Genomic DNA, 19,669 nt, shown 5'->3' with positions numbered 1-19,669 from the left:
CAACTTTCCTTATTTTTTTGTTTTGGTTCTCTTCTTGCCACCCCCCATTTTCAGGCCACTTGGGAATCCTCAAAGTTTGCTCATAGCAGTGCTCAGAGCACTATCAATGATCAATGCCAGAGATCAAACCTGAGGATCTGACATACAAAAATTATTCTCCAACTTTGGAGCCATCTCCTGGCTCTGGCCCAAGATTTCAGTCTTTGAACCTACCCAGACAGAATGACTTCAACAGAGGAAAATAAAATAAAATAAAATAAAATAAAATAAGGTAATAGTGTACATTATTCATTGACATGGCAACCACCTTTTATAGATTCTAAACTTTACACTTCAGGGAGTGAGAACTTTGCCCTCTGAATCTTTGTGGGCTAGATCTAGAATCCATGGCTAAGGACAATTGATACGGATGAGGAAACTTGGTGTAACTTTCAATGGCTTGTTGTTTTGCTTTGTTACATCCTCCTATCTCTTCCCTGCACCTCTCTCAATAGGCTTCCCAGACTTGCACACTCCGGGAGTTTAGAAAATGAGACTTCTCAACTGCTTGTACTTTGCTGAGCTCTGCAGACCATTCTGTGCTTCTCACATCTCTCAACTATCACAGCAAAAGCGTTACTTTTAGTTCGGCGAATACGAGCTGAATCTGTTAGGAATCTTGGAACATTTGTGATGGAAAGTGGGTTGGGAAGTCCCCTGTGCCTGAGCCGCTTGCTCATGTTTGGAAACCTCTGGGAACACCAGCATTGGCTGGAGACAGGCCGCGCTGCCCTCCCCTTCTCTGTCACTGATCTCATTTCTTTTTATTCCCCTATGGAGTCCAGCCAACAGAATTCCCCAAGCACCGCGAGCGCATGTTCTCTCATCTTCACCAGCCCATGAAAGCATGCAGAGGACGCCTGCTGTGTACTGAGGGAGCACTGTTTTTGACTCCTCACATTCCTCATTTAAACACTGGCACCAGGCTGCTTTCCACAAAGTGCTCTCTCCTTTTTTTTTATTAAATATTCTTAAAAATATATTCTTTTATTGAATCACCATGTGGAAAGTTACAAAGCTTTCAGGTTTAAGTTTCAGTTAAACAATGCTCGAACACCCATCCCTTCACCAGTGCACATATTCCACCACCAAGAATCACAGTATACCTCCCCCTTCCCCCCCACCTCCCCAGCCCCCCACACCCCTTGTGTAACTGGTAAATTTTACTTTACTTTCACTTTACTTTGATTACATTCAATATTTCAACAAAAAACTCACTATTATTGATTTGGAGTTTCTCCCCCCTAAAGTCGACCTGCTGAAAAGAAAGCATTTGATAATTTGTTTTCCATTGCTGAGAATGAAGAGATATGAGGTCGAGAGGCCACACTAGCAGCCTCAAGTTTTGGATTTCTGCATTTTAGTATTTTAGTAACTAAGTTCAGAGAAATATCTGCCAGAAATTGCATCATTATAAGCTTATACCTCTCAGCTACTTTATATTCCACATATGAGTGCAATCTTTTATGTCTGTCTCTTTCTTTCTGACTCATTTCACTCAGCATGATACTTTCCATGTTGATCCACTTATATGCAAATTTCATGACTTCATGTTTTCTGACAGCTACATAGTATTCCATTGTATAGATATACTAGAGTTTCTTTAACCAGTCATCTGTTTTGGGGCACTCTGTTTTTTTCCATATTGTGGCTATTGTAAACAGTGCGGCAATGAACATAGAAATGCAGATGTCATCTCTACTATACCTTTTTGCCTCTCTGGGATATATTCTCAGGAGTGGTATTGCTGGGTCAAATGGAAGCTCAATTTCTAATTTTTTGAGAATCGTCCATATTGTTTTCCAAAAGGGCTGAACCAGTCGGCATTCCCACCAGCAGTGAAGGAGAGTCCCTTTCTCCCCACATCCACGCCAACACCGGTTGCTTTTGTTTTTTGGGATGTGGGCCAGTCTCTGTGGTGTGAGATGATATCTCATTGTTATTTTGATCTGCATCTCTCTGATGATTAGTGATGTTGAACATTTTCTCATGTGCCTCTCAGCCATTCAGATTTCTTCTTTGGGGAAGTTTCTGTTCATTTCATCACCCCATTTTTTGATTGGGTTGGCAGTTTTCTTCTTGTGGAGTTCAACCAGTGCATTGCATATCCTTGTTATCAACCCTTTATCAGATGGGTACTGCGTAAATATCCTTTCCCATTCTGTAGATTGTCTTTGTATTTTGGTCACTGTTTCTTTTGAGGTGCAGAAGCTTCTTAGTTTGAGATAGTCCCATTTATTTATCTCTGTTTTCACTTGCTTGGCCAGTGGCGTGTCAGCTTTGAAGATACCTTTGGCTTCAATGTTGTGGACGGTTTTGCCGACCTTGTCTTCAATGTACCTTATGGATTCTGGTCTGATGTTGAGGTCTTTAATCCATTTTGATCTGACTTTTGTACAGGGTGATAGGTGGAGGTCTAAGCCCATTTTTTTTTGCACATAGCTGTCCAGTTTTGCCAGAAAGTGCTCTCTCCTTAATGCAACCACTCACCAATGTCCCCATAAACAACTGTCCTCTGGTGACCGCAGATCCAGCACTGCCAAAGAGTGTCAATCCAACTTTTTAACCCCAGGCACACAAGGAGGAATAAATTTGACAATACAACCAGTTGAACACACACACACACACACACACACGCACATACACACAATTAACTGGTACAAAACTTTCATGATGACTGTATTTACTATATAAGATGCACTTTGGTATTATTTTTTATATGTTGCTAAAATATTCTCATCTTGGGCCAGAGAAATAGTACAGTGAGCAAGGCAATTGCCTTACCTAAGTTGACCTGGGTTTTATTCCCAACACTTCATCTGTTCTCCCCAGACCCCACCAGGAGTGATCCCTAGGCGGATGTCAGAAGTAAGCCCTGAGGGAAGTGGAGGATATGGCACCAAAACAAAGATAAAAATCCTCCAATTACTAAAATGTGCTCATCTTTACCCACAAAAAAATGATGGTGTGGCTCACATTTTATAAAACTCAAGAACTCTGTGTATTTAGAAAGCCTAGAAGACCATCACTGATTCTAAAATACGGAAGTACCAGTATGGAAGTGCCCATAATTCAAACAGGAGATGACTTAAGGGAGAGTGTTCTCACAGTATTATCAGAACAGTGAAAGTTGCTCTGAGGAGTGCATTGGCTAACAAACGTGAGGTTTGATCAAATCTAAATTCCCAAGAACTCCTTCATTCCTTAAAGCAAACTTCTTAAAAAAATAATATGAAGTCCAGAAACTGGGAGCTAGTGCAGCAGTTCTACTCTCTAGCAGATGCTCGACATGCTCAATTCCTGGCACTGCAGGGTCCCTCCCACCAGCCTAGCTGGGTGCATCCCTGGAGGCCTTCAGCATGGCTGGTGTCTGTGGGTCTCCCCAGTGCAGCTAAGCCCAAGTGGGTACACATCCTCAAGCCCTTAGTCTGAACCAAGGACCTGGTTGGCTGGGAATCACCGTATAGCCCTGAACCTCCTGACCATTCTTGGGAGTTCCTCCCCAAAATATATACATGTATGTGTGTCTAAATATGTGTGTATCTATAAACATATATTTATATTTTAATATATATTCTTTTACATAAGTATATATTAATGTTTATATTACATGCTTATATCATATATAAATATACAATAAATATATTAAATAAAAGTATGGTCCAATATAGATTTCAAACATACTCAAATGAATAAAGTTCCTTTCTCTCCTGAACCTCAGGATTTGCTGCAAAAACCAAAAAAATGGCCCAGCTGTCTTTGTGCACGTTCCCAGGGCCATGAGTGAGACTTATCTCAGAGGAGACAGTTGGCTTCTCAGAGCTGGAAGAGGAAGTGATACTTTTCTTGACCAACACAGTCCTGACCAGCATGGTGGGAGGGCAGGTGCCCTGTTGTGTGTGAGTGTTGCCTTTGGCTGTGGGGAAGGCACAGAGAGACGGCTCAGGGCGAAGTGTGAAACTTGAAGTTCCTCCTGCAACACAAAGGGATGCACTGACAGGTAGAGTTCTACCTGTCACATAGTTCTGAGAGGTCCCAGAATCAGCATCAAATATTCTGGTGGAGAAACCAAGCTGGAGTCAGAGGTATGAGGAGCAGATGTAAAAAGCTACTGGAGACTGCTAGAAAGGATGTTGGGAAGGCAAATGACTAGTGGTGGGCAGGGAGGAAGGGAAGCTCTGTGAGATGTTGGGACATGGGGGCAAGGAGACAGAAGCCTGGTATGTCTTAGGTGACTCCAGTGTTCCTAGCAGGCATCACTAGAATGTTTGTGCTATTCACTGGTGTGGTCCTCAGTGTGGGGACAGGATTCCATGACAGAAAGACTGAGTTTGGAGTATTTGTCCATTAGCTTGGGCGTGGAGCTTAGGGAAAGGTTTGGCCTTGCCTACAAAGCAAAAATGGGAAGAAGGTCCAGCAGGGGACTAGAGGGGACTGGGGAAGGCCCCAATCCAGGGAAATCACTGATTCAGAGTAGATCAATCACATGCATGCTGGTGTGAGGTCAGTGCAAACAGCCCTTTTCCCAGCTTGTGTTGATCTGCCCTCTCTGGCTGGGAACCTACCTGAACTCTCCTTCGAAGGCAGCAGGAATGTCCCTGGTGCAGCTACAAACTGTCAGATGTGAACCCTGGAGATAAGGACAGGAGGAATTTTCATCCAGTGTTGACTGAGCATCCCCCATAGCCCAGGACACCTGAGGGCTGCCTCATGAATTCATGAACTTAATGGATTTATTCTGGAGGGCCTGGTTCCAGGTGGTGTCATAATTCCAGCAAAGGCAGACAGGGGAAGGGTGACTGTTCTAATCATTAACACAGGGGAAGGACCAGCCCTGGAAGGTTTGTCGGGTAGGTTTCCCAAATCTCAGATATTTCCATAGTCTTTCTCCACACTGGAGTGGGGGCTGCTTCCAAGGACACTGACCTGCACTGAGAGCTTTTGTTCAGTAAATTATTTTCTTTCTTCCTTTTTTTATTTCTTTCTTCCTTCATTTCTTCTTTCTTTTTCCTTTTTTCTTCCTTTTCCTTTCTCCTTCCTTCTTTTCTTCTTTCCTTCCTTCCCTCTCTTTTCTCCCCCTTCCTTCCTTCCTTCCTTCCTTCCTTCCTTCCTTCCTTCCTTCCTTCCTTCCTTCCTTCCTTCCTTCCTTCCTTCCTTTCTTCCTCCCTCTCTCTCTCTCTCCCTCTCTCTCTCTCTCTCTCTCTCCCTCTCTCTCTCTCTCTCTCTCACTCCACACTCACACCCAATTTTGCTCAGGGCTTGCTCCTGGCTCTGTGCTAGGTGGTGCTAGGGATTGAACCAAGTCTCCTATATGTGAGGCAAGCATCCTACCCAGTATGCTATCTCTCCAGCCATTCCTGAAGCTATTCTAAGAGGGTTTTAGCTTAGAACCCGAACTTAACTACTCAATCCTAAGGTCTGCCTCAGGGACGGCATAGAATAGGGGCAAGGGCGAGAGGGACAGAACCCTGGAAGTTCAATCCTAGGGTCTTAAAGAGACCTTTAAATCTCAATTGAGCTCATTTATGAATAGTGTGTTCCCCCCATGCACTAATTTCTTAGTCAAAATCCTAAGAATGAGACAATATTTGAAGGAAAGGTCTTTAAAGTGTAATTCAAGGGAAGTGAGACACACACAGACACATTCACACAGACACATACACACACCCTTAGACATTTAATTCCATAGAACTAGTGTCTTTATAACGAAACAAAACAAAACACACACACACACACACACACACACACCCTTAGACATTCAATTCCATAGAACTAGTGTCTTTATAACAAAACAAAACAAAACACACACACGCACACACACACACAGAAACCAGACAAATGGAGCCAAAGAGGTAGTACAAGGTTTAAGGCGCTTTCTGCATGCAGCCAACACAAGTTCTACCTCAAAACCTCATATAGTCCCAGAGTATTGGGCCGTGCTACTTCCAGCACTCTTAGGAAATAGCCGGGTTTTGTTCACAACCCTCCTCCCCCAGTCTGTAACACTTTACTATGGTGTTTCCGGTTTCGTAAAAGTAGTGTACTCACCTTTAGTTTCTCTAATGAAGACTGGTGTGTGTGTGTATGTGTGTTGTGTTGCCTACCAAGCAAGTAAACGTCAATTATCCCTAGGAGGAGGAGGAGGAGGAAGAAAGAAGAAGAAGAAGAAGAAGAAGAAGAAGAAGAAGAAGAAGAAGAAGAAGAAGAAGAAGAAGAAGAAGAAGAAGAAGAAGAAGAAGAAGGAGGAGGAGGAGGAGGAGGAGGAGGAGGAGGAGGAGGAGGAGGAGGAGGAGGAGGAGGAGGAGGAGGAGGAGGAGAAGGAGAAGAAGAAGAAGAAGAAGAAGAAGAAGAAGAAGAAGAAGAAGAAGAAGAAGAAGAAGAAGAAGAAGAAGAAGAAGAAGAAGAAGAAGAAGAAGAAGAAGAAGAAGAAGAAGAAGGAGAAGGAGAAGGAGAAGGAGAAGGAGAAGGAGAAGAAAGAAGAAGAAAGAAGAAAGCAGTGTTTGGAAGGAAATTCAGCGTGAAAACCACCTACTGAAACAGACAAGTCGCACACTGGCTTTGGCAAGTTTAATTTTATCTCCTACTTTGCAGATTACCTACGGAGCCCTTGACAAACGTTAACTCGCTTACTCGGCCCCACTGCCTCAGCATCACCTGGGAAGTTGTGAGAAACAAGTTCTGGGGCTTGTTCTTGGCAGACGTCAAGAACGGGAATGCAGCGGGGCTCAGGGTGGGGGCGAGCCGAGACAGCCGCGATCTGCGCCTTAACAAATCCTCGGTGGCCGCTGATCTGTGACGGCTCTGCTCCCGAGACCAGCCGCGCCGTTCGGAAGGGGGCGGAACTTTGTCACAGTAGCAAGTGGCCGAACGAGAGGAAGATCTCCTTGACAACTCTCCCAGAGTTCTATTGACCACAAGCTTCGCGCACGGGGTCGAGCCCAGTCGTCGCTCCGAGGGGCCGCTCGGGTGTCGGAGGTAAGCGGCGCCCCTCGGACCTCCGGGCAGCAGCGTCCCCCGAGAGCGGCGAACCTGCGACCCGCGGAGAACCCGGAGCCGCCGGGCGCGTGCGCCAGGGCGCGCCCCCGGGCCGGGCCAGAACGGGGGCGCGCCTAAGGGGTGGGTCATGCCGGCCACGCCGGCCTGGCCCGCGGTCTGAGCCACTCAGAGCGCCCGGCCGACGGCTCCCGGGGCCCTACAATTAATACTCGGCACCCGCCAGCCACCGGGATTCGGGAAAGGAGGCGCCGTCCGGGTCAGCCCTGCCCAGGCCTCTGAACTCGCAGCGCTGCCGAGAGTGGGGGCCGGAGCCGACTCCCCCGGATCTCACCGCCGAGGGTCCAGCCAGCAGGGGGTCTGTGCCGTCGCGCCGGGTGTGCGCCCCCCCCGGGGGCCGGGAGCCACCGCGTCCCGGGCAGGTGTGCCGGGACAGCGGGCGCGGCTGGGACTCGGCAGGACGCGCCCGGGAGGTGAGTGGACTCGGGGGGACGCGCTCGGCGGCAGGACGCGGGTGGCCTTCCCCGCCACCCGATCCCTCTGCGAAGTTCCGTTTCGAACTTGGGGTTTTCGGAGGGATGGAGGCGGACCTGCTGGCGAGGGTGTTTGCTCGGGGAAAGAGCGGGTCGGTGGGACGCTCCTCCCGGCCCGGTAAGCAGGACCTTTGGCTCCATCTCCAGCCCGCGACCGCACCTGGAACGCGCCCCAAGCCTTTTCCTAATTCTGACACCCGGGGTGGAGGGGTGTGTGTGTGTGTGTGTGTGTGTGTGTGTGTGTGTGTGTGTGTGTGTGTGTGTGTGTGTGTGTGTGTGGTGCGCGCGCGCGCGCGTGCGTGCCTGTGGCCACCGCCTTCCTCTCTCCGTCCAGTCCCTTTAACTCTCCTGAGTCACTGGGTACAAACTTGGGCATCGCACAGCGGAACTGCCTCTCTAGTTTTCAAACAGGACGTGTAGACAAGCGTCACCCCGCTTCCCTCGAGACGCTTTTCCCGGGGAGGAGGGCTGGTGGTTTGGAGCAGCTGGCCTTCCAGTGGCGCGACCCCGGAGGGACACGGGGACAGGTCTGGCCGGGGTGGGGGGCTGCTTTCTTGCCGGAGCATCTCAACTCGGAAGGGTGGCGGATCGCCGGGCCAGGCGTGACCCGCGTATAGCAGCCGGCGCGGAGAGGAGGGGTCGCTGACCCCCGCCGGCCCTGCTCCGCGCGCCGTCGCGACTCCTCTGCAGCCCGGTGGCCCGGCAGAGGGCGCCAGCTGGCGAGCGGCGCGCGGGCCAGCCGAGGGGAGGGGACTCGTGCGAGCCTCCAGGTAAGGAGCCTCGGGAAATCCTCGGCCAGGGCGGGGACCCGATCCCAGCCCGGGGAACCCAGGCGAGGGGGGAACCGCAGGGCCGTTAACGAAGTCGGGGCTCCGGCTTGGCCACCTGGCGGGAAGCGACAGGTCTGCGTCCCCGGAGGTGTCGGGAAGGTGAGGCTCGTCGCTCGGCGCGGTGGCCCGGGGCGGGGGGTAGGCAGGGGACGGGCCACGTAAGGACTCGGGCCAGCCTGGGGCACCGCCGCCTCGCGCGTCCCCCGGGGGACCGGAGGTGAGATCAGCTTTGCTGCTGGGGCGCTCCGGGTCGGCCGGGGGGTCTCGGCGGGAGCTGGGGCGCTGCTGGCCCGGAGGGGGCGGCTGATGCCCGCGCCGCGGGGTCCCAGAGCCCTAACAAAGGCGCGCCGCTGCCCGGGCTTCCACCCACTTCCGTCCCGGGCGCGGCCCGGAGCGCGCGGCCCGGAGATGCGGGCAGGCTCAGGATTTCCCTCGGCGGAGTTTCGGGAAGTTAGCGCGGCGGCCCGTTACGCCGCGAGGAGGGGCGGGCCCGGGGGGTGGGGGGCGGCCGCCGCTGTCCGTGTGCGTGCAGAGCCGCGACGCCACCCGTTTCCTCTCCCGAGGGCCCGGGCGAGCGGCGGTGGCGAGCCGGGGCGCTGGGGATCCCTTCCTCCCCCGTGCCAGGGTCAGGGCCCGCGCGGACTGGAAGTTGCCCGCGCCCCGCCCGCCGGCCTGCGGTCCCCGGTGACAGCGCGCAGCGCTACCCTGGCACCCCGAGCGCAGCTCTCCAGATGGCGGTAATTGCATTACCGTCAGCGGGAGGGGGGCCCCCGGCGGCTCCTGTCCAGGCCGCAATCTGGGTCAGGTGCGGGGTTAAGCGCTTCCGGCGTCGCCGTTACAGTTCTTGTGAAGTCTGACAGTTTATTGCCGTTTGAAGCTCTGCAGAAGGGGGAGAGAACAGGGGGAATGGAGAAGCGCTCCTGTTTCCACCCTAAGGTTGTGGCAACTTTTCACAACCTCCCCTGCCCCCCCCCACACACACCCCTTCCCCTGCGCAGGCACCAGCGCCTTCGTGGGAATGACAGGGGCCGCATCTGCGCTGCGCGCCACATGTTTGCTGTGACTGGGCCGCCGAAGTGAGAACGTGCTGCGGAAGAGAAAGCTCGGTCTTTTGCTGGCTTATGCAACCCTATCCCGCCGGCATTGGCGGATAGGATTCTCTTGTTTTCTTATCTGCCTCCAAGCTCTTTGTAGTAAGCGAAGGGCAGGAAGTGGTTTATGTGAGCGTTGCACATAAATACCCCCTTTGCAAGGATGGGCACCGTTCTGTTCTCTTCGAAAGCTTCCAGCCTCCTCCAAAGTGCTTATTTATGTTTTGCAGATGAGGACAAGTTTTGCGTTTTGGGGGTGTGGGAGTGTGGGGTGTGTTTGGGAGTGCTCACAGGCCTGGGCCCTGAGATTCCAGGACGCTTTGCTAGTACTCTCTGGTCTTGCTAAGCCAGAGACCACTAGGATCATTAGGGTGGTGCTACCAATATATGCAGGTGGAAGTCATGTTACCTGGACATTCCATTCAAAACATGGGTCCTAACTCTTGTATTATCACGACCCCAGGAAATGGTTTCTTAAGGAGGTTCACAGGCTGGGTGCTCAGCCCAGTTCCTTGAGCAGAGATGTTTCCAGAAAGTTCCCCCTCTCCTTTCCCAACCTTCACTCTCCCCCAACCCCGCTGATTGAAGGCTCAGGTCATATATCTGCTGCAACCCCAACGAAAGGTTTGAGAACCCTTAGAGTTATCTGAAAACTCCAAAGGTAGTCAGAAATAGTGGGTCTTTGCTTCTGGGGCTCTCTAGGCAGGTGGGCCCCGAGTTGACTTGAACACAGCAGCCATCCCTGTCTGATTGCCCTGTTTGCAAGCAGTTGCAGTTTCTTCCTTACCCAAGCAGGGGTGAATGAATGTGTTTAAGATGAAGTCCACCTCAGAAATAGCTGCCTGATGAGTTAAAGCCCTTTCATTTCGTTTGTAAGGATCTGCGAACATGGCTTTTATCGACACATCTTTCAGCATCTTCAAGCTTAAGTTCATAAAATGAGACTTCGTATTACTAGTTAAGGGGCGGGGGATGGGGGCTCACCTGGAGATGCTCAGGCCGAGCTCCTGGCTCTGCACTCAAGGTATCACTCCTGGTGGGGCTTGGGGGACTAGACAGAGTGCTAGGATTGAACCCAGGTTGGCTGCTTGCAAGGCAGTGCCCTGCTATACTCCTGCTCTGCCCCCAGAGGCTTCCTGGTGTTCTTACATGTATTGTTTTCAAGATGATGTTAGTTGGCTCTCTGGAATGACAGTTTGTGACTCAGAATGTCTCAGAGTGGTGCCTGTGGAGGAGACAGTGGGCATGGTAATTAAGGGCAAGCCTCTGAAGGCAGAAAAGCAGGCCTTGTCTGCTGCCCCCAGTCACGCACAGCTCTGAAAACCGGAAAGTTGGAGCAATAGCTTGGAGCAATATGGCTGGAGCAGTGTCACAGAGGGTAGGGCATTTGCCTTGCACACGGCAAACCAGGTTCGATTCCCAGCATCCCATAGGGTCCCCTGAGTATTGCCAGGAGTAATTCCTGAGTGTACAGCCGGGAATAACCTCTGTACATCTCCGGGTATGACCCAAAAAGAAAAAAAAAAAGAAAACCAGGAAAGTTGTTCAGACTGGCTAAACTCTGCTTTCTCTCTTCCAGGACAGAGAGAACTGTCACAGCAGACACTGTTGATTCCAAACATGCAGGATTAAGTTTGATCATCCAGAGGAAGGTCTTTAACACCAGAAGCTAGCCCCAGGCTGCTAGCCAGTCACACAGATTTAAGAAATCTGTCTTCCCTTTTCTTCGGGAAGATTTAAGAAATCTTTCATGCTAAGAGGTGAAATTGTTGAACTTGTTATTCTTAGTTATTACCACCAAATAGTATGAGCTATATTTATTACTGTTTTTCGGTTAGGAAATGAAGGGAGGGTGTGTTGGTAGTAATGGAAAACTTGGTCTACTGTTGAAGGAATTTCTGAGGGACTCCGGAACTGCCGGGTATCCCTCCACATCACACCGCTGTATAATTTTGTGGCCAGCCCTCCAGCCATTTCTCTTTCCTTTAAATTTGAATCCTGAACACTGAAATGACAGGACTGGAGGAAGTGAGGGGGTGACCAAAACCAAACTGGAGAAAAGTGTTTTCTTTGCTCATTGACGAGCCAATTTGAACACTTAAGGAAACTCGCTTCAGCGAATAGTTTGGTAAGAGGGACCATGTGTGTACTAGCCGAATCAATTTCTCTTTAAGGGAGAGCCACCAAAGTGAGAGAAGAAGGGAGGAAGAAAAATGGGAGATAATCCTTAAAAAATATATTTGTGCAAATACAAAAGCCTTCTATCTGAAAGTTGCTCATCTAACTTTTATTTATTTACTTTGAGGTTTTTTTGGTGGTTCCATGGGCCACACTTGGGACTTCACACATGTGTAGCATGTAATCTAATACTGAGATCAGCTTAAAAACTAGTTGAACAGTCAATGCCACTAGCTAGTTCATGTGAAGGTTTTCAATTCAGCAAGTATAATTGACTGGAGAACTAGTTTCTTATGCTATGGCAGGTAGAGGTGGTTTTTGAGTAGTTTTTGATTTTGCTTTTACATTTTCCCGTTTTGCCTGTGGTTGTGTGTGTGTGTGTGTGTGTGTGTGTGTGTGTCTGTGTGTGTGTGTATGTGTGTGTATGTGTTGGGGAGAGGATCAAATCCAAAGCCGCATGTATGCAAAACACACACTGCCCTGGTGTCATATCCCTGGCCATGCATAACTCCATCAGGGCTCCATTTTGGGCTCAAGAGTTGAAACCTTTTGTCATTAAAACACTCCTAGCGCCTCCCCCCCCCCCCACTTGGTGGTAGTGAAAGAACTGTGGGACTGGAATACAGGTAGTAGCTGCCATTTAAAGCCTTAAAAAGGGTTGCATTTGGGAATGAAATGCAGCTCCCCAACTCCCAGAGAGGCAGCCTGCCTATCCAAGGGACAGCATGCAAAGAATTAGGCGCCAGGTTCCTGCTTTGGGCATCTGCTCCCTTCGGAGCCACTTGTTGCAGGAGACTGGGAAGAAGGAAGCAGCTGCGGGGCACGCGCAAGACCTGTGCGGGGCTGCTGCTTCCTTTGTGGAGAAGATGAACAGGCAATGGTTATTTCGGATCACATAGCAGCTTGTTCCAAAGCATCTTGCATTCCCCAGCTGTTCACAACTTCTTCGCATATGGGAGAGGACTTGCCAGCTGCTGGGGCAACTGTACTTCCATTTGCTGCTTTTGTGTCAGTAACCAAGGAAGGTAAAAATCTCCCTCCACTCTTTGTTAAATTGGAGCCATTGTAAACAGCCCTATTTATTTGTTATGTCACTGTTACTCCAAATATAGTCTGTCTGGGCAAGAGGCTCTGAAGAGAAATGCCAGAATTAACATTTTTAGGGACAATTTACCCCCACCCTGGGTTAACTAGCATGTATAGTTTTCCCAGATTTAAAATGATGGCTGTGTTTACATTTCATCAATTAACAAAGGAACAGATCTGGTCTAACATTAATGGTTTGGCCTAACGTTAAAGTGAAGTGTTGTTTTTATTTCTGTTGCCAAATGAATCAGACTTAGTTGTAATTATTTTACAGCATGAAATACATGGATATGACCATGTGCATCTGATAATATTTTTTTGTTGTTTGTAGAAGATCAGATTATTTTTCCTTTGTGAAAGCTGGGAGGTACTTTGCTATTGCTCCTTATCTTCGATCCCTGAGAAGAGTTTCTAAGAAGTTGTTACATGTCCAAGATGCTTTGGCTGTTTGATTTAATTCTGCAAATCTTAACATGGAGTGTTTACAATGCAGTGAGCCTGGAGAACCTATAAAAGATGAATAAGGGCTTGGGCCGAGCCCTGGATGGACGCCCAGTTCAGAAATAACAGATACAAACAAATACAAGAGGAGAACTCGGCTGGAGGCAGCCTGTTTGACTGAAGGGACCTCTTTAGGCACCTTTTTATGTAATCACGTCACTGTTGTAATCCAGTCAGCTCAAAAAAAGCCAGAGTAGCAGGTTCATGTGCCAGTAAAAATTGGGGAGCATCTGAGTCCAGGCCGATAGAAGAGGTATTATTGGTTTATAAAATTTGGATTGCAGGTACTGAGAGAAGGTCTGTATGTTTCTGAGAAATCTGCCTTCCTCTGTAACCACCACCCTCCCATACTTTTCCCCAACAGTGGCCCAGTAGTCTATTTTGCCCCCTAATGCATGCAAATGTGTTTTTTTTTTTAAATTGCCTACTAGTAGCTCAAGCATAAATCACAATCCTTTATTGGGATTCGGTCAACTTCAATCCTTTTGTTTTCTAAGAGGTAATAAAATAAACCATAATCACTTGCACAAGTCTAAAACCCTCTGACTCAATCTCATCTTACTCAGGGGTTCTTATTCTAGAAACTGCCGCTATGGCTATAGATCCTCCAAGTGGCTGAGTTCACCGGTGGTTCTGAGCCCGTTAATCCTTCTCTGGGCCCTATAGACACACTCACAGATCTTTGACTTCATCCATTTCTTGCAGTCATGTTAGATCTTTATGGTGGTGTCTGACTTGCAGTCGCTTCTCCTTACCATTTTCACCTGAAACCTGAAAGAGCTCTGTAAGACTTTTCAGCACCTGATGGCTGGGAGGAGCTCTTTGGCAGAAGGGGAAACTGAGGCCCTTTGATTTGAGAATCTTTGGCTACAATGAGAAGTAAAATCGCCTGACTACAAACTCAGCACTCCCTCACTGGTGGAGTCTTGGAAGGATCAACTGCTACCATGCTAGAGGCTGACTCCCTTTCTTCCAGAGGCTTCCTTTGTGTGCAAGGCACTGCAGCACCCAGACTGTATCGATAAATCTCTTAGTACATTTCCCTGTGTGGTTGCTCTCTTATGTTTTAAGTCTCATCCCAAGTGCAGCTGTGAGCTTTCTGACATGCAACTGTTTTTCCTAACACACACACACACACACACACACACACACACACACACACACACACACACACACACACACACACACACATGCACTCTCTGTCTCTCTGTCTCTGTCTCCGTCTCTCTCTCTCTCTCTCTCTCTCTCTCTCTCTCTCTCTCTCTCTCTCTCTCTCTCTCTCTCTCTCTCTCTCTCGCACGCGCGCGGGGGGGGGGGGGGGTGGCCACACCCGGCAATGCACAGGGTTTACTCCTGGCTCATGCACTCAGGAATTACTCCTGGTGGTGCTCAGGGGACCATATGGGATGCTGGGAATCAAACCCAGGTCGGCCGCGTGCAAGGCAAATGCCCTACCCGCTGTGCTATCTCTCCACCAGCCGCCCCTCTCTCTCTCATGGCTATTGGATCTCTTCAACAAAGACACACGCACACACAGAGACACACCCAGCCATGAGAAGGGGACCTGTCCTCTTCCACCAGCCAGCGCAGCATCTTTCAGAGGAGGATGTGGACAGCACTGACCTGCGTTTTCCTGTCCAGTGGAGGGAGTGCCTCTTGATTCTTGCTAGATGCATATGCCTATGGACTGTCAGTGCTACACTGTCTCCACCTGTGATGTCGCTCGCAGCAGAGCACATGCTTCTCATGTGGGAGGCTCTGGGTCCCATTCCCAACACCGCAGAAACAGCAGCACACAAACCCTCTTCGTGATGAGATTGCTGGACCAGGAGTCGTCTCAGCTTGGTCTTGGTGACCATGCGACCCTGCCCCATGACACTTTTCAGAGATTCGAAACACCAGCTATTTCCCTGAGAGAGAAGGAGGTGGGGGAGCTTTGGCAGTGCCTCCACCAGGACCCCTGCTTTTGCTCAGGACTTCTGGAATATTCCTGGTGCAGCCACAGTCCTCCTCCACAGACCCCATCCCCAGCAGACCCCGCCCCCACTCTCTGACTTTGGCAGCTCTCTCTCTGCATTCTGGAACCTTTTGTTGTCCCTGTGACATGCTACCCTGCTCTTGGTCTGTTGCTGCTGCCTGGCCACCTCCTGGCAGTCCCGGGTTTCAAGTGTCTTAGGGACACTCTGCCTTGGATGCCCTTATCTCCAGCTGTCATTGGTGTTCGATTGCCTTTCTGCCACCCCCAGCCTGCTCTTTGACATGGGGTAAGTTTCCCCCTCACTGTCCTTCTAGTTGCTTCTGCCAGTAATTCCTCTTCTGGCTCCTGGGCTGCTGAGGCCATGCCTTTGTGTCTGCACTTTCCCAGGCTGTCCCCCTCGTGTGTCTTTGTTTCTCTTGGGGCTGCTGCTCTCTCTGTCTCTCCTTTCCGTCTCCCTGGTGTCGGACAGTGCATCTGGTGGGAAAAATCGGCTCTTTCTCTTGTCTCTTCTTCCCCACGATGGCAACTCTCTCTGCATTTGTCCAGAGTTCTTTCTGTGGGACCGTCGCCTCCACATGGCTTGATCACTACTTTACATATATGCTCAGGATTTTTCATTTCTTTTTGTTTGGGGGCCATATCCAGTGGTGTTTGGCGCTTACTCCTGGCTCTGTGCTCAGGGTGGAGGGCCCATAGGGGGTACCAGGGTTGGCTGCATATGCAAGACATGTTGGTGTCTCAACCTCTGGACTGTGTCTCAGGCCCCTTGGGTTTTTCACAAGAGGCACCTTTGCTTTAAAACGACAGTTCAGTAAACTGAGACATGGAAACACCCGTTTTGAAACTGGTCATCTCAGGGCATTGCCGAGGCCTGAACTTGGGTGGAAAACACATTTTGAAATTGACTTTGGCTTTCCTCTGGCTTGGCTTACCTGGAAAGTTGGTGAAACACAAGCTCCTTTTGGATACTTTTCCCTGGCACATAGAAATTGTCCACACACACAGCAGAATGAATGTTGACCTCCCCTCCTCCGTCCCTGCCCCCAGTGATATTTTCGCAGAGATCTTGGAACAGAGTTGAGTTGGTGCTTTGTGACCAGTCTGGCTTGTGTGTCAGTCAGAAAGATTCCTAGCATCGAAACAGTGTCGAAGCCCTTTTGTTCCAAAACCTCAATGAGAGCATTTCCTAGTAGATTTTTGGCTCAGAAAGCATACTAGAAGGTAGACCTAGCAGATCCTGGACTGAGTGGCTCCAATTGAGGAAAAAGTGTTTTGTTCCAGAAATAAGCTTGGATTACCCCAGGGTCCCCAGCTGATAAAGCTCCTACTGTGTGTGTGTGTGTGTGTGTGTGTGTGTGTGTGTGTGTGTGTGTGTGTTGGGGGGGGGTTGGGCAACTGTCTTATTTCCCATGGGATCTGGAGCTCTCTGCTTGGCTCAGAATGGCTCTTTCCTGAAACCTTTAATGTGCTCACTATTGAATTGAAATTTCTCCTTATTTCCTCTACCCTCCCCCCACACAAACCTGCTCCTCACTGCTTTTTGTAAGTTCAGAGGAGGAAGAATGCTTACCTATACCAGAAAGCACTTTTGGTTTTTTAATTCCCCCACTTTGCTCCTGTGTATCTGGGTGTGTCTTTTCAGCCTTGGTATGGGAACTTATGGTGGTCCATGGTGGTCCAGACTGATGCTTAGCCAGGAATCTGTCTTTTCTCACTGATGCTGCTGCAGAGTCTTGTAGTCAGTAGATTCTGCAAACCTTGTCAGGTTAGCCATGGTGAAACATCTGAAGGAAGTTTTGAACTTGGAATTATATAGAAAATAATGAAGGTAGTTACAAAATTTGTTCATTCATTTGTTGAGCAAATATTTTTCAACACATGGGTTGTGTGTGTGTGTGTGTGTGTGTGTGTACCTTTACACTTATGCATGCTTTGTATTGAAAATACAGAGTGAATCCTGGCTTCAGGGAGTTACAATCTGAGAGATAGTGCAAGCATCAACCACTGCACAGGACAGTGTCATAGATGGGAACACAGTGAATGGAAGGGGCGGATACTATCTTATAATATATTATGCTATATACTATTTTATTATATAATACATATATAATAAAATAATACATAGTATTCTGTTGTACTATGGAATAGAACTGGGCATTGAACTGAGGGTCTTGAGCACGCTAGAGATGTGCTTTGCCACTTGAGCTATTTCCCCAGTCCCGTGTCCTGTGCTGACTGGCAAGCTAGTTCACTCTGTTTAGCTCTTTGAATCAGCACAGTATGAAAAGTGAAAGCCTGATTCTTTAGGTAACTCAGGCAATAAGTAGTAGATTCTGAGTTTGAATGTAGATCCTGGTCATAAATTGTACGACCATGAGAACCTATCAGTTTCTTCCCAGGTTTATGCCTTTTCTACTGTCTCCATATCAATCTGTGTTTGTCGTGAAGAACCCAGGGCCAATTTGTAAAGGATGTACAGTTGGGAATCTCTCTCTTTTTCTTTCTGACCCCAGAATTATCCACTTGACTGCTGAAAAGAAAAATTATCATCATGTACATCTGACATTTGAGTTTCCAGGAAAAAGAAAAACATGTTCTATGCTTGGCAAGAAAATTATATGGTAGAAGAATGTTTGGGTTGATTATTTATGTAAACCAAACATCTGTGTCTTTAAAAAACTTCCTCATCATTTTTTATAAAAACTAAAAGCTTTCATCACTTGGTTTTGCTTCCCCCCCCCCCACAGTTGGTTCTTACACAGTATTGGAAGAAAACATGAGTTACTTACAGCAGATGATGAAGGTGCTTTTTTCTTCCATGAACAAATTAGTTCCATCTCCAGTATCTAGGTGGCTTAAAAAAAAACTTAAAGAAAATTGCAAACATTTTGTGAAAGCTCCTCATTATCATTATCATTTTGAGCACAGTTCTAGGTTCATATGGGAGCACCTTTATCCATTTATCAGGGTCTGGAATACTTACACTCACAACCCCATTCGTATATGTAGTACTTACACTCACAATCCCCTTTGTTCCATTAAGGACATTTCCAATGCACACTTTCTTCTCCATCACTTCCATGTCAGCTAGAAGTTGACTTAAAAATCAAGTGAGCATGACAGATAATACAGCGGGTAGGGCATTTGCCTTTCACGTGGCCAACTAGGATTCAATCTCCAGCATCCCCCAAGCATTGCCAAGAGTAATTCCTTAGTGAAGAACCAACAGTAACTCCTGAACTTCACATCGCTGGGTGCACACACACACACACACACCCCCCACACACATGTGAAAATCAAGCACTGCATTTGAATAATCATAAAATAATCACCCAATCCTTTTTCTTTTCCAAACCCTCTCCCCCACTGAAAAATATTTCTTTTTATCAAATTTACTTGGGTTGCTGTTTCCCCGTAATATACTTTTTAAGTGGCTTTGGCTGGCTTTGGGTGCTAGGTCAACTGGGGAGAGTTAATGATCTGGGGAAAGGTAGCAGCCGTTGTATTTAGACTTACAGACTTGGTTGTTAGCAAGTGTCCACAACATGAGGGTGCTTGAAGATTTAATACTTGTCAGTTTTAATATAATAGAGAGAATTGAGATAGTTTAAAAGTTGAAAAATAATTCATAGTATGAATGAATTTTTATTTTTCAAGATGCTTATAAAGTTTATAGATACTGAGGATCACTTATTTTGTTTGTTTTGAGGTCACACCTGACAGCTCCCAGAGCTTACTCCTGGCTCTGAACTCAGGAATAACTCATGGTGGGACTCGAGGAACCAGATGGGGTGCTGGGACTTGAGTGTGGATTGACTGTGTGTAAGGCAAGCACCCTGCCACTATACTATCTCTCTGGCCCCCTGAGGAGCACTTTTGTATGGAGAGCAACCTCTCCTCAAGACTCACAAATCTTGTGCCACTTAATCACAAAGCACTGTGCAGTGGATATTCTATCATTTCACAGATAAGTGAGGTGGAGGCTCAACTAGGTGAAGTTCCTGGACAGAATCATTTATCTTGTGGTTGGAGGGTGGAAATTTGAATCTAGAGCTTCTAACTCCGGAGTAGCATTTACTTTCCAGTGCATGAAACCAGTAAATAAATGGTGGCTATATTGCACTGAAGGTCATATGAATGGGAATCAGAAGTTGGGAATCAGAAGTTTTTCAATATTGATTGTAGTAAATTTAAGAGTAAAACTATTACATTAGAGTTGGCCTTAGAGATAGGATTCAAATATTTTCTTTCTTTTTTTCCTTTTTGCTTTTAGGGTCACAACCAGTGATGCTCAGGGGTTACTCCTGGTGGTGCTTGGGGGACTACATGGGTTGCTGGGAATGGAATCCGGGTCAGTCACATGCAAGGCAAACGCTCTACCTGCTGTTTTATCACTCCAGCCCCTTCAAATATTTTCTTATATTTTAGTAAAGACATTTG

The 19,669-nt window shown here is 48.2% G+C and overlaps 1 protein-coding gene across 5 annotated transcripts in view; it reads left to right on the top strand.

Annotated features, from left to right (window-relative positions):
* Window positions 1-6,913: 6,913 nt before the first annotated feature.
* The window catches only part of SVIL (supervillin), a 233,216-nt gene continuing 220,460 nt past the window's right edge, over window positions 6,914-19,669 (top strand). For 2 of the 5 annotated variants that reach the window (XM_055147550.1, XM_055147547.1), the window contains exon 1: window positions 6,914-7,014. The gene's annotated coding sequence lies outside the window, so the exon portion shown is untranslated. Of the gene's footprint in view, window positions 7,015-7,333; window positions 7,506-8,355; window positions 8,495-19,669 lie in introns of those variants that run through there. The other 3 variants (XM_055147549.1, XM_055147551.1, XM_055147548.1) reach the window with 2 other exon arrangements.

This window comes from Sorex araneus, chromosome 9 (genome assembly GCF_027595985.1).
Source record: "Sorex araneus isolate mSorAra2 chromosome 9, mSorAra2.pri, whole genome shotgun sequence".
NCBI classification, from domain to species: Eukaryota; Metazoa; Chordata; class Mammalia; order Eulipotyphla; family Soricidae; genus Sorex; species Sorex araneus.
The sequence above is the reverse complement of the archived record's forward strand: the minus strand, read 5'-3'. Positions and strand labels throughout refer to the sequence as shown.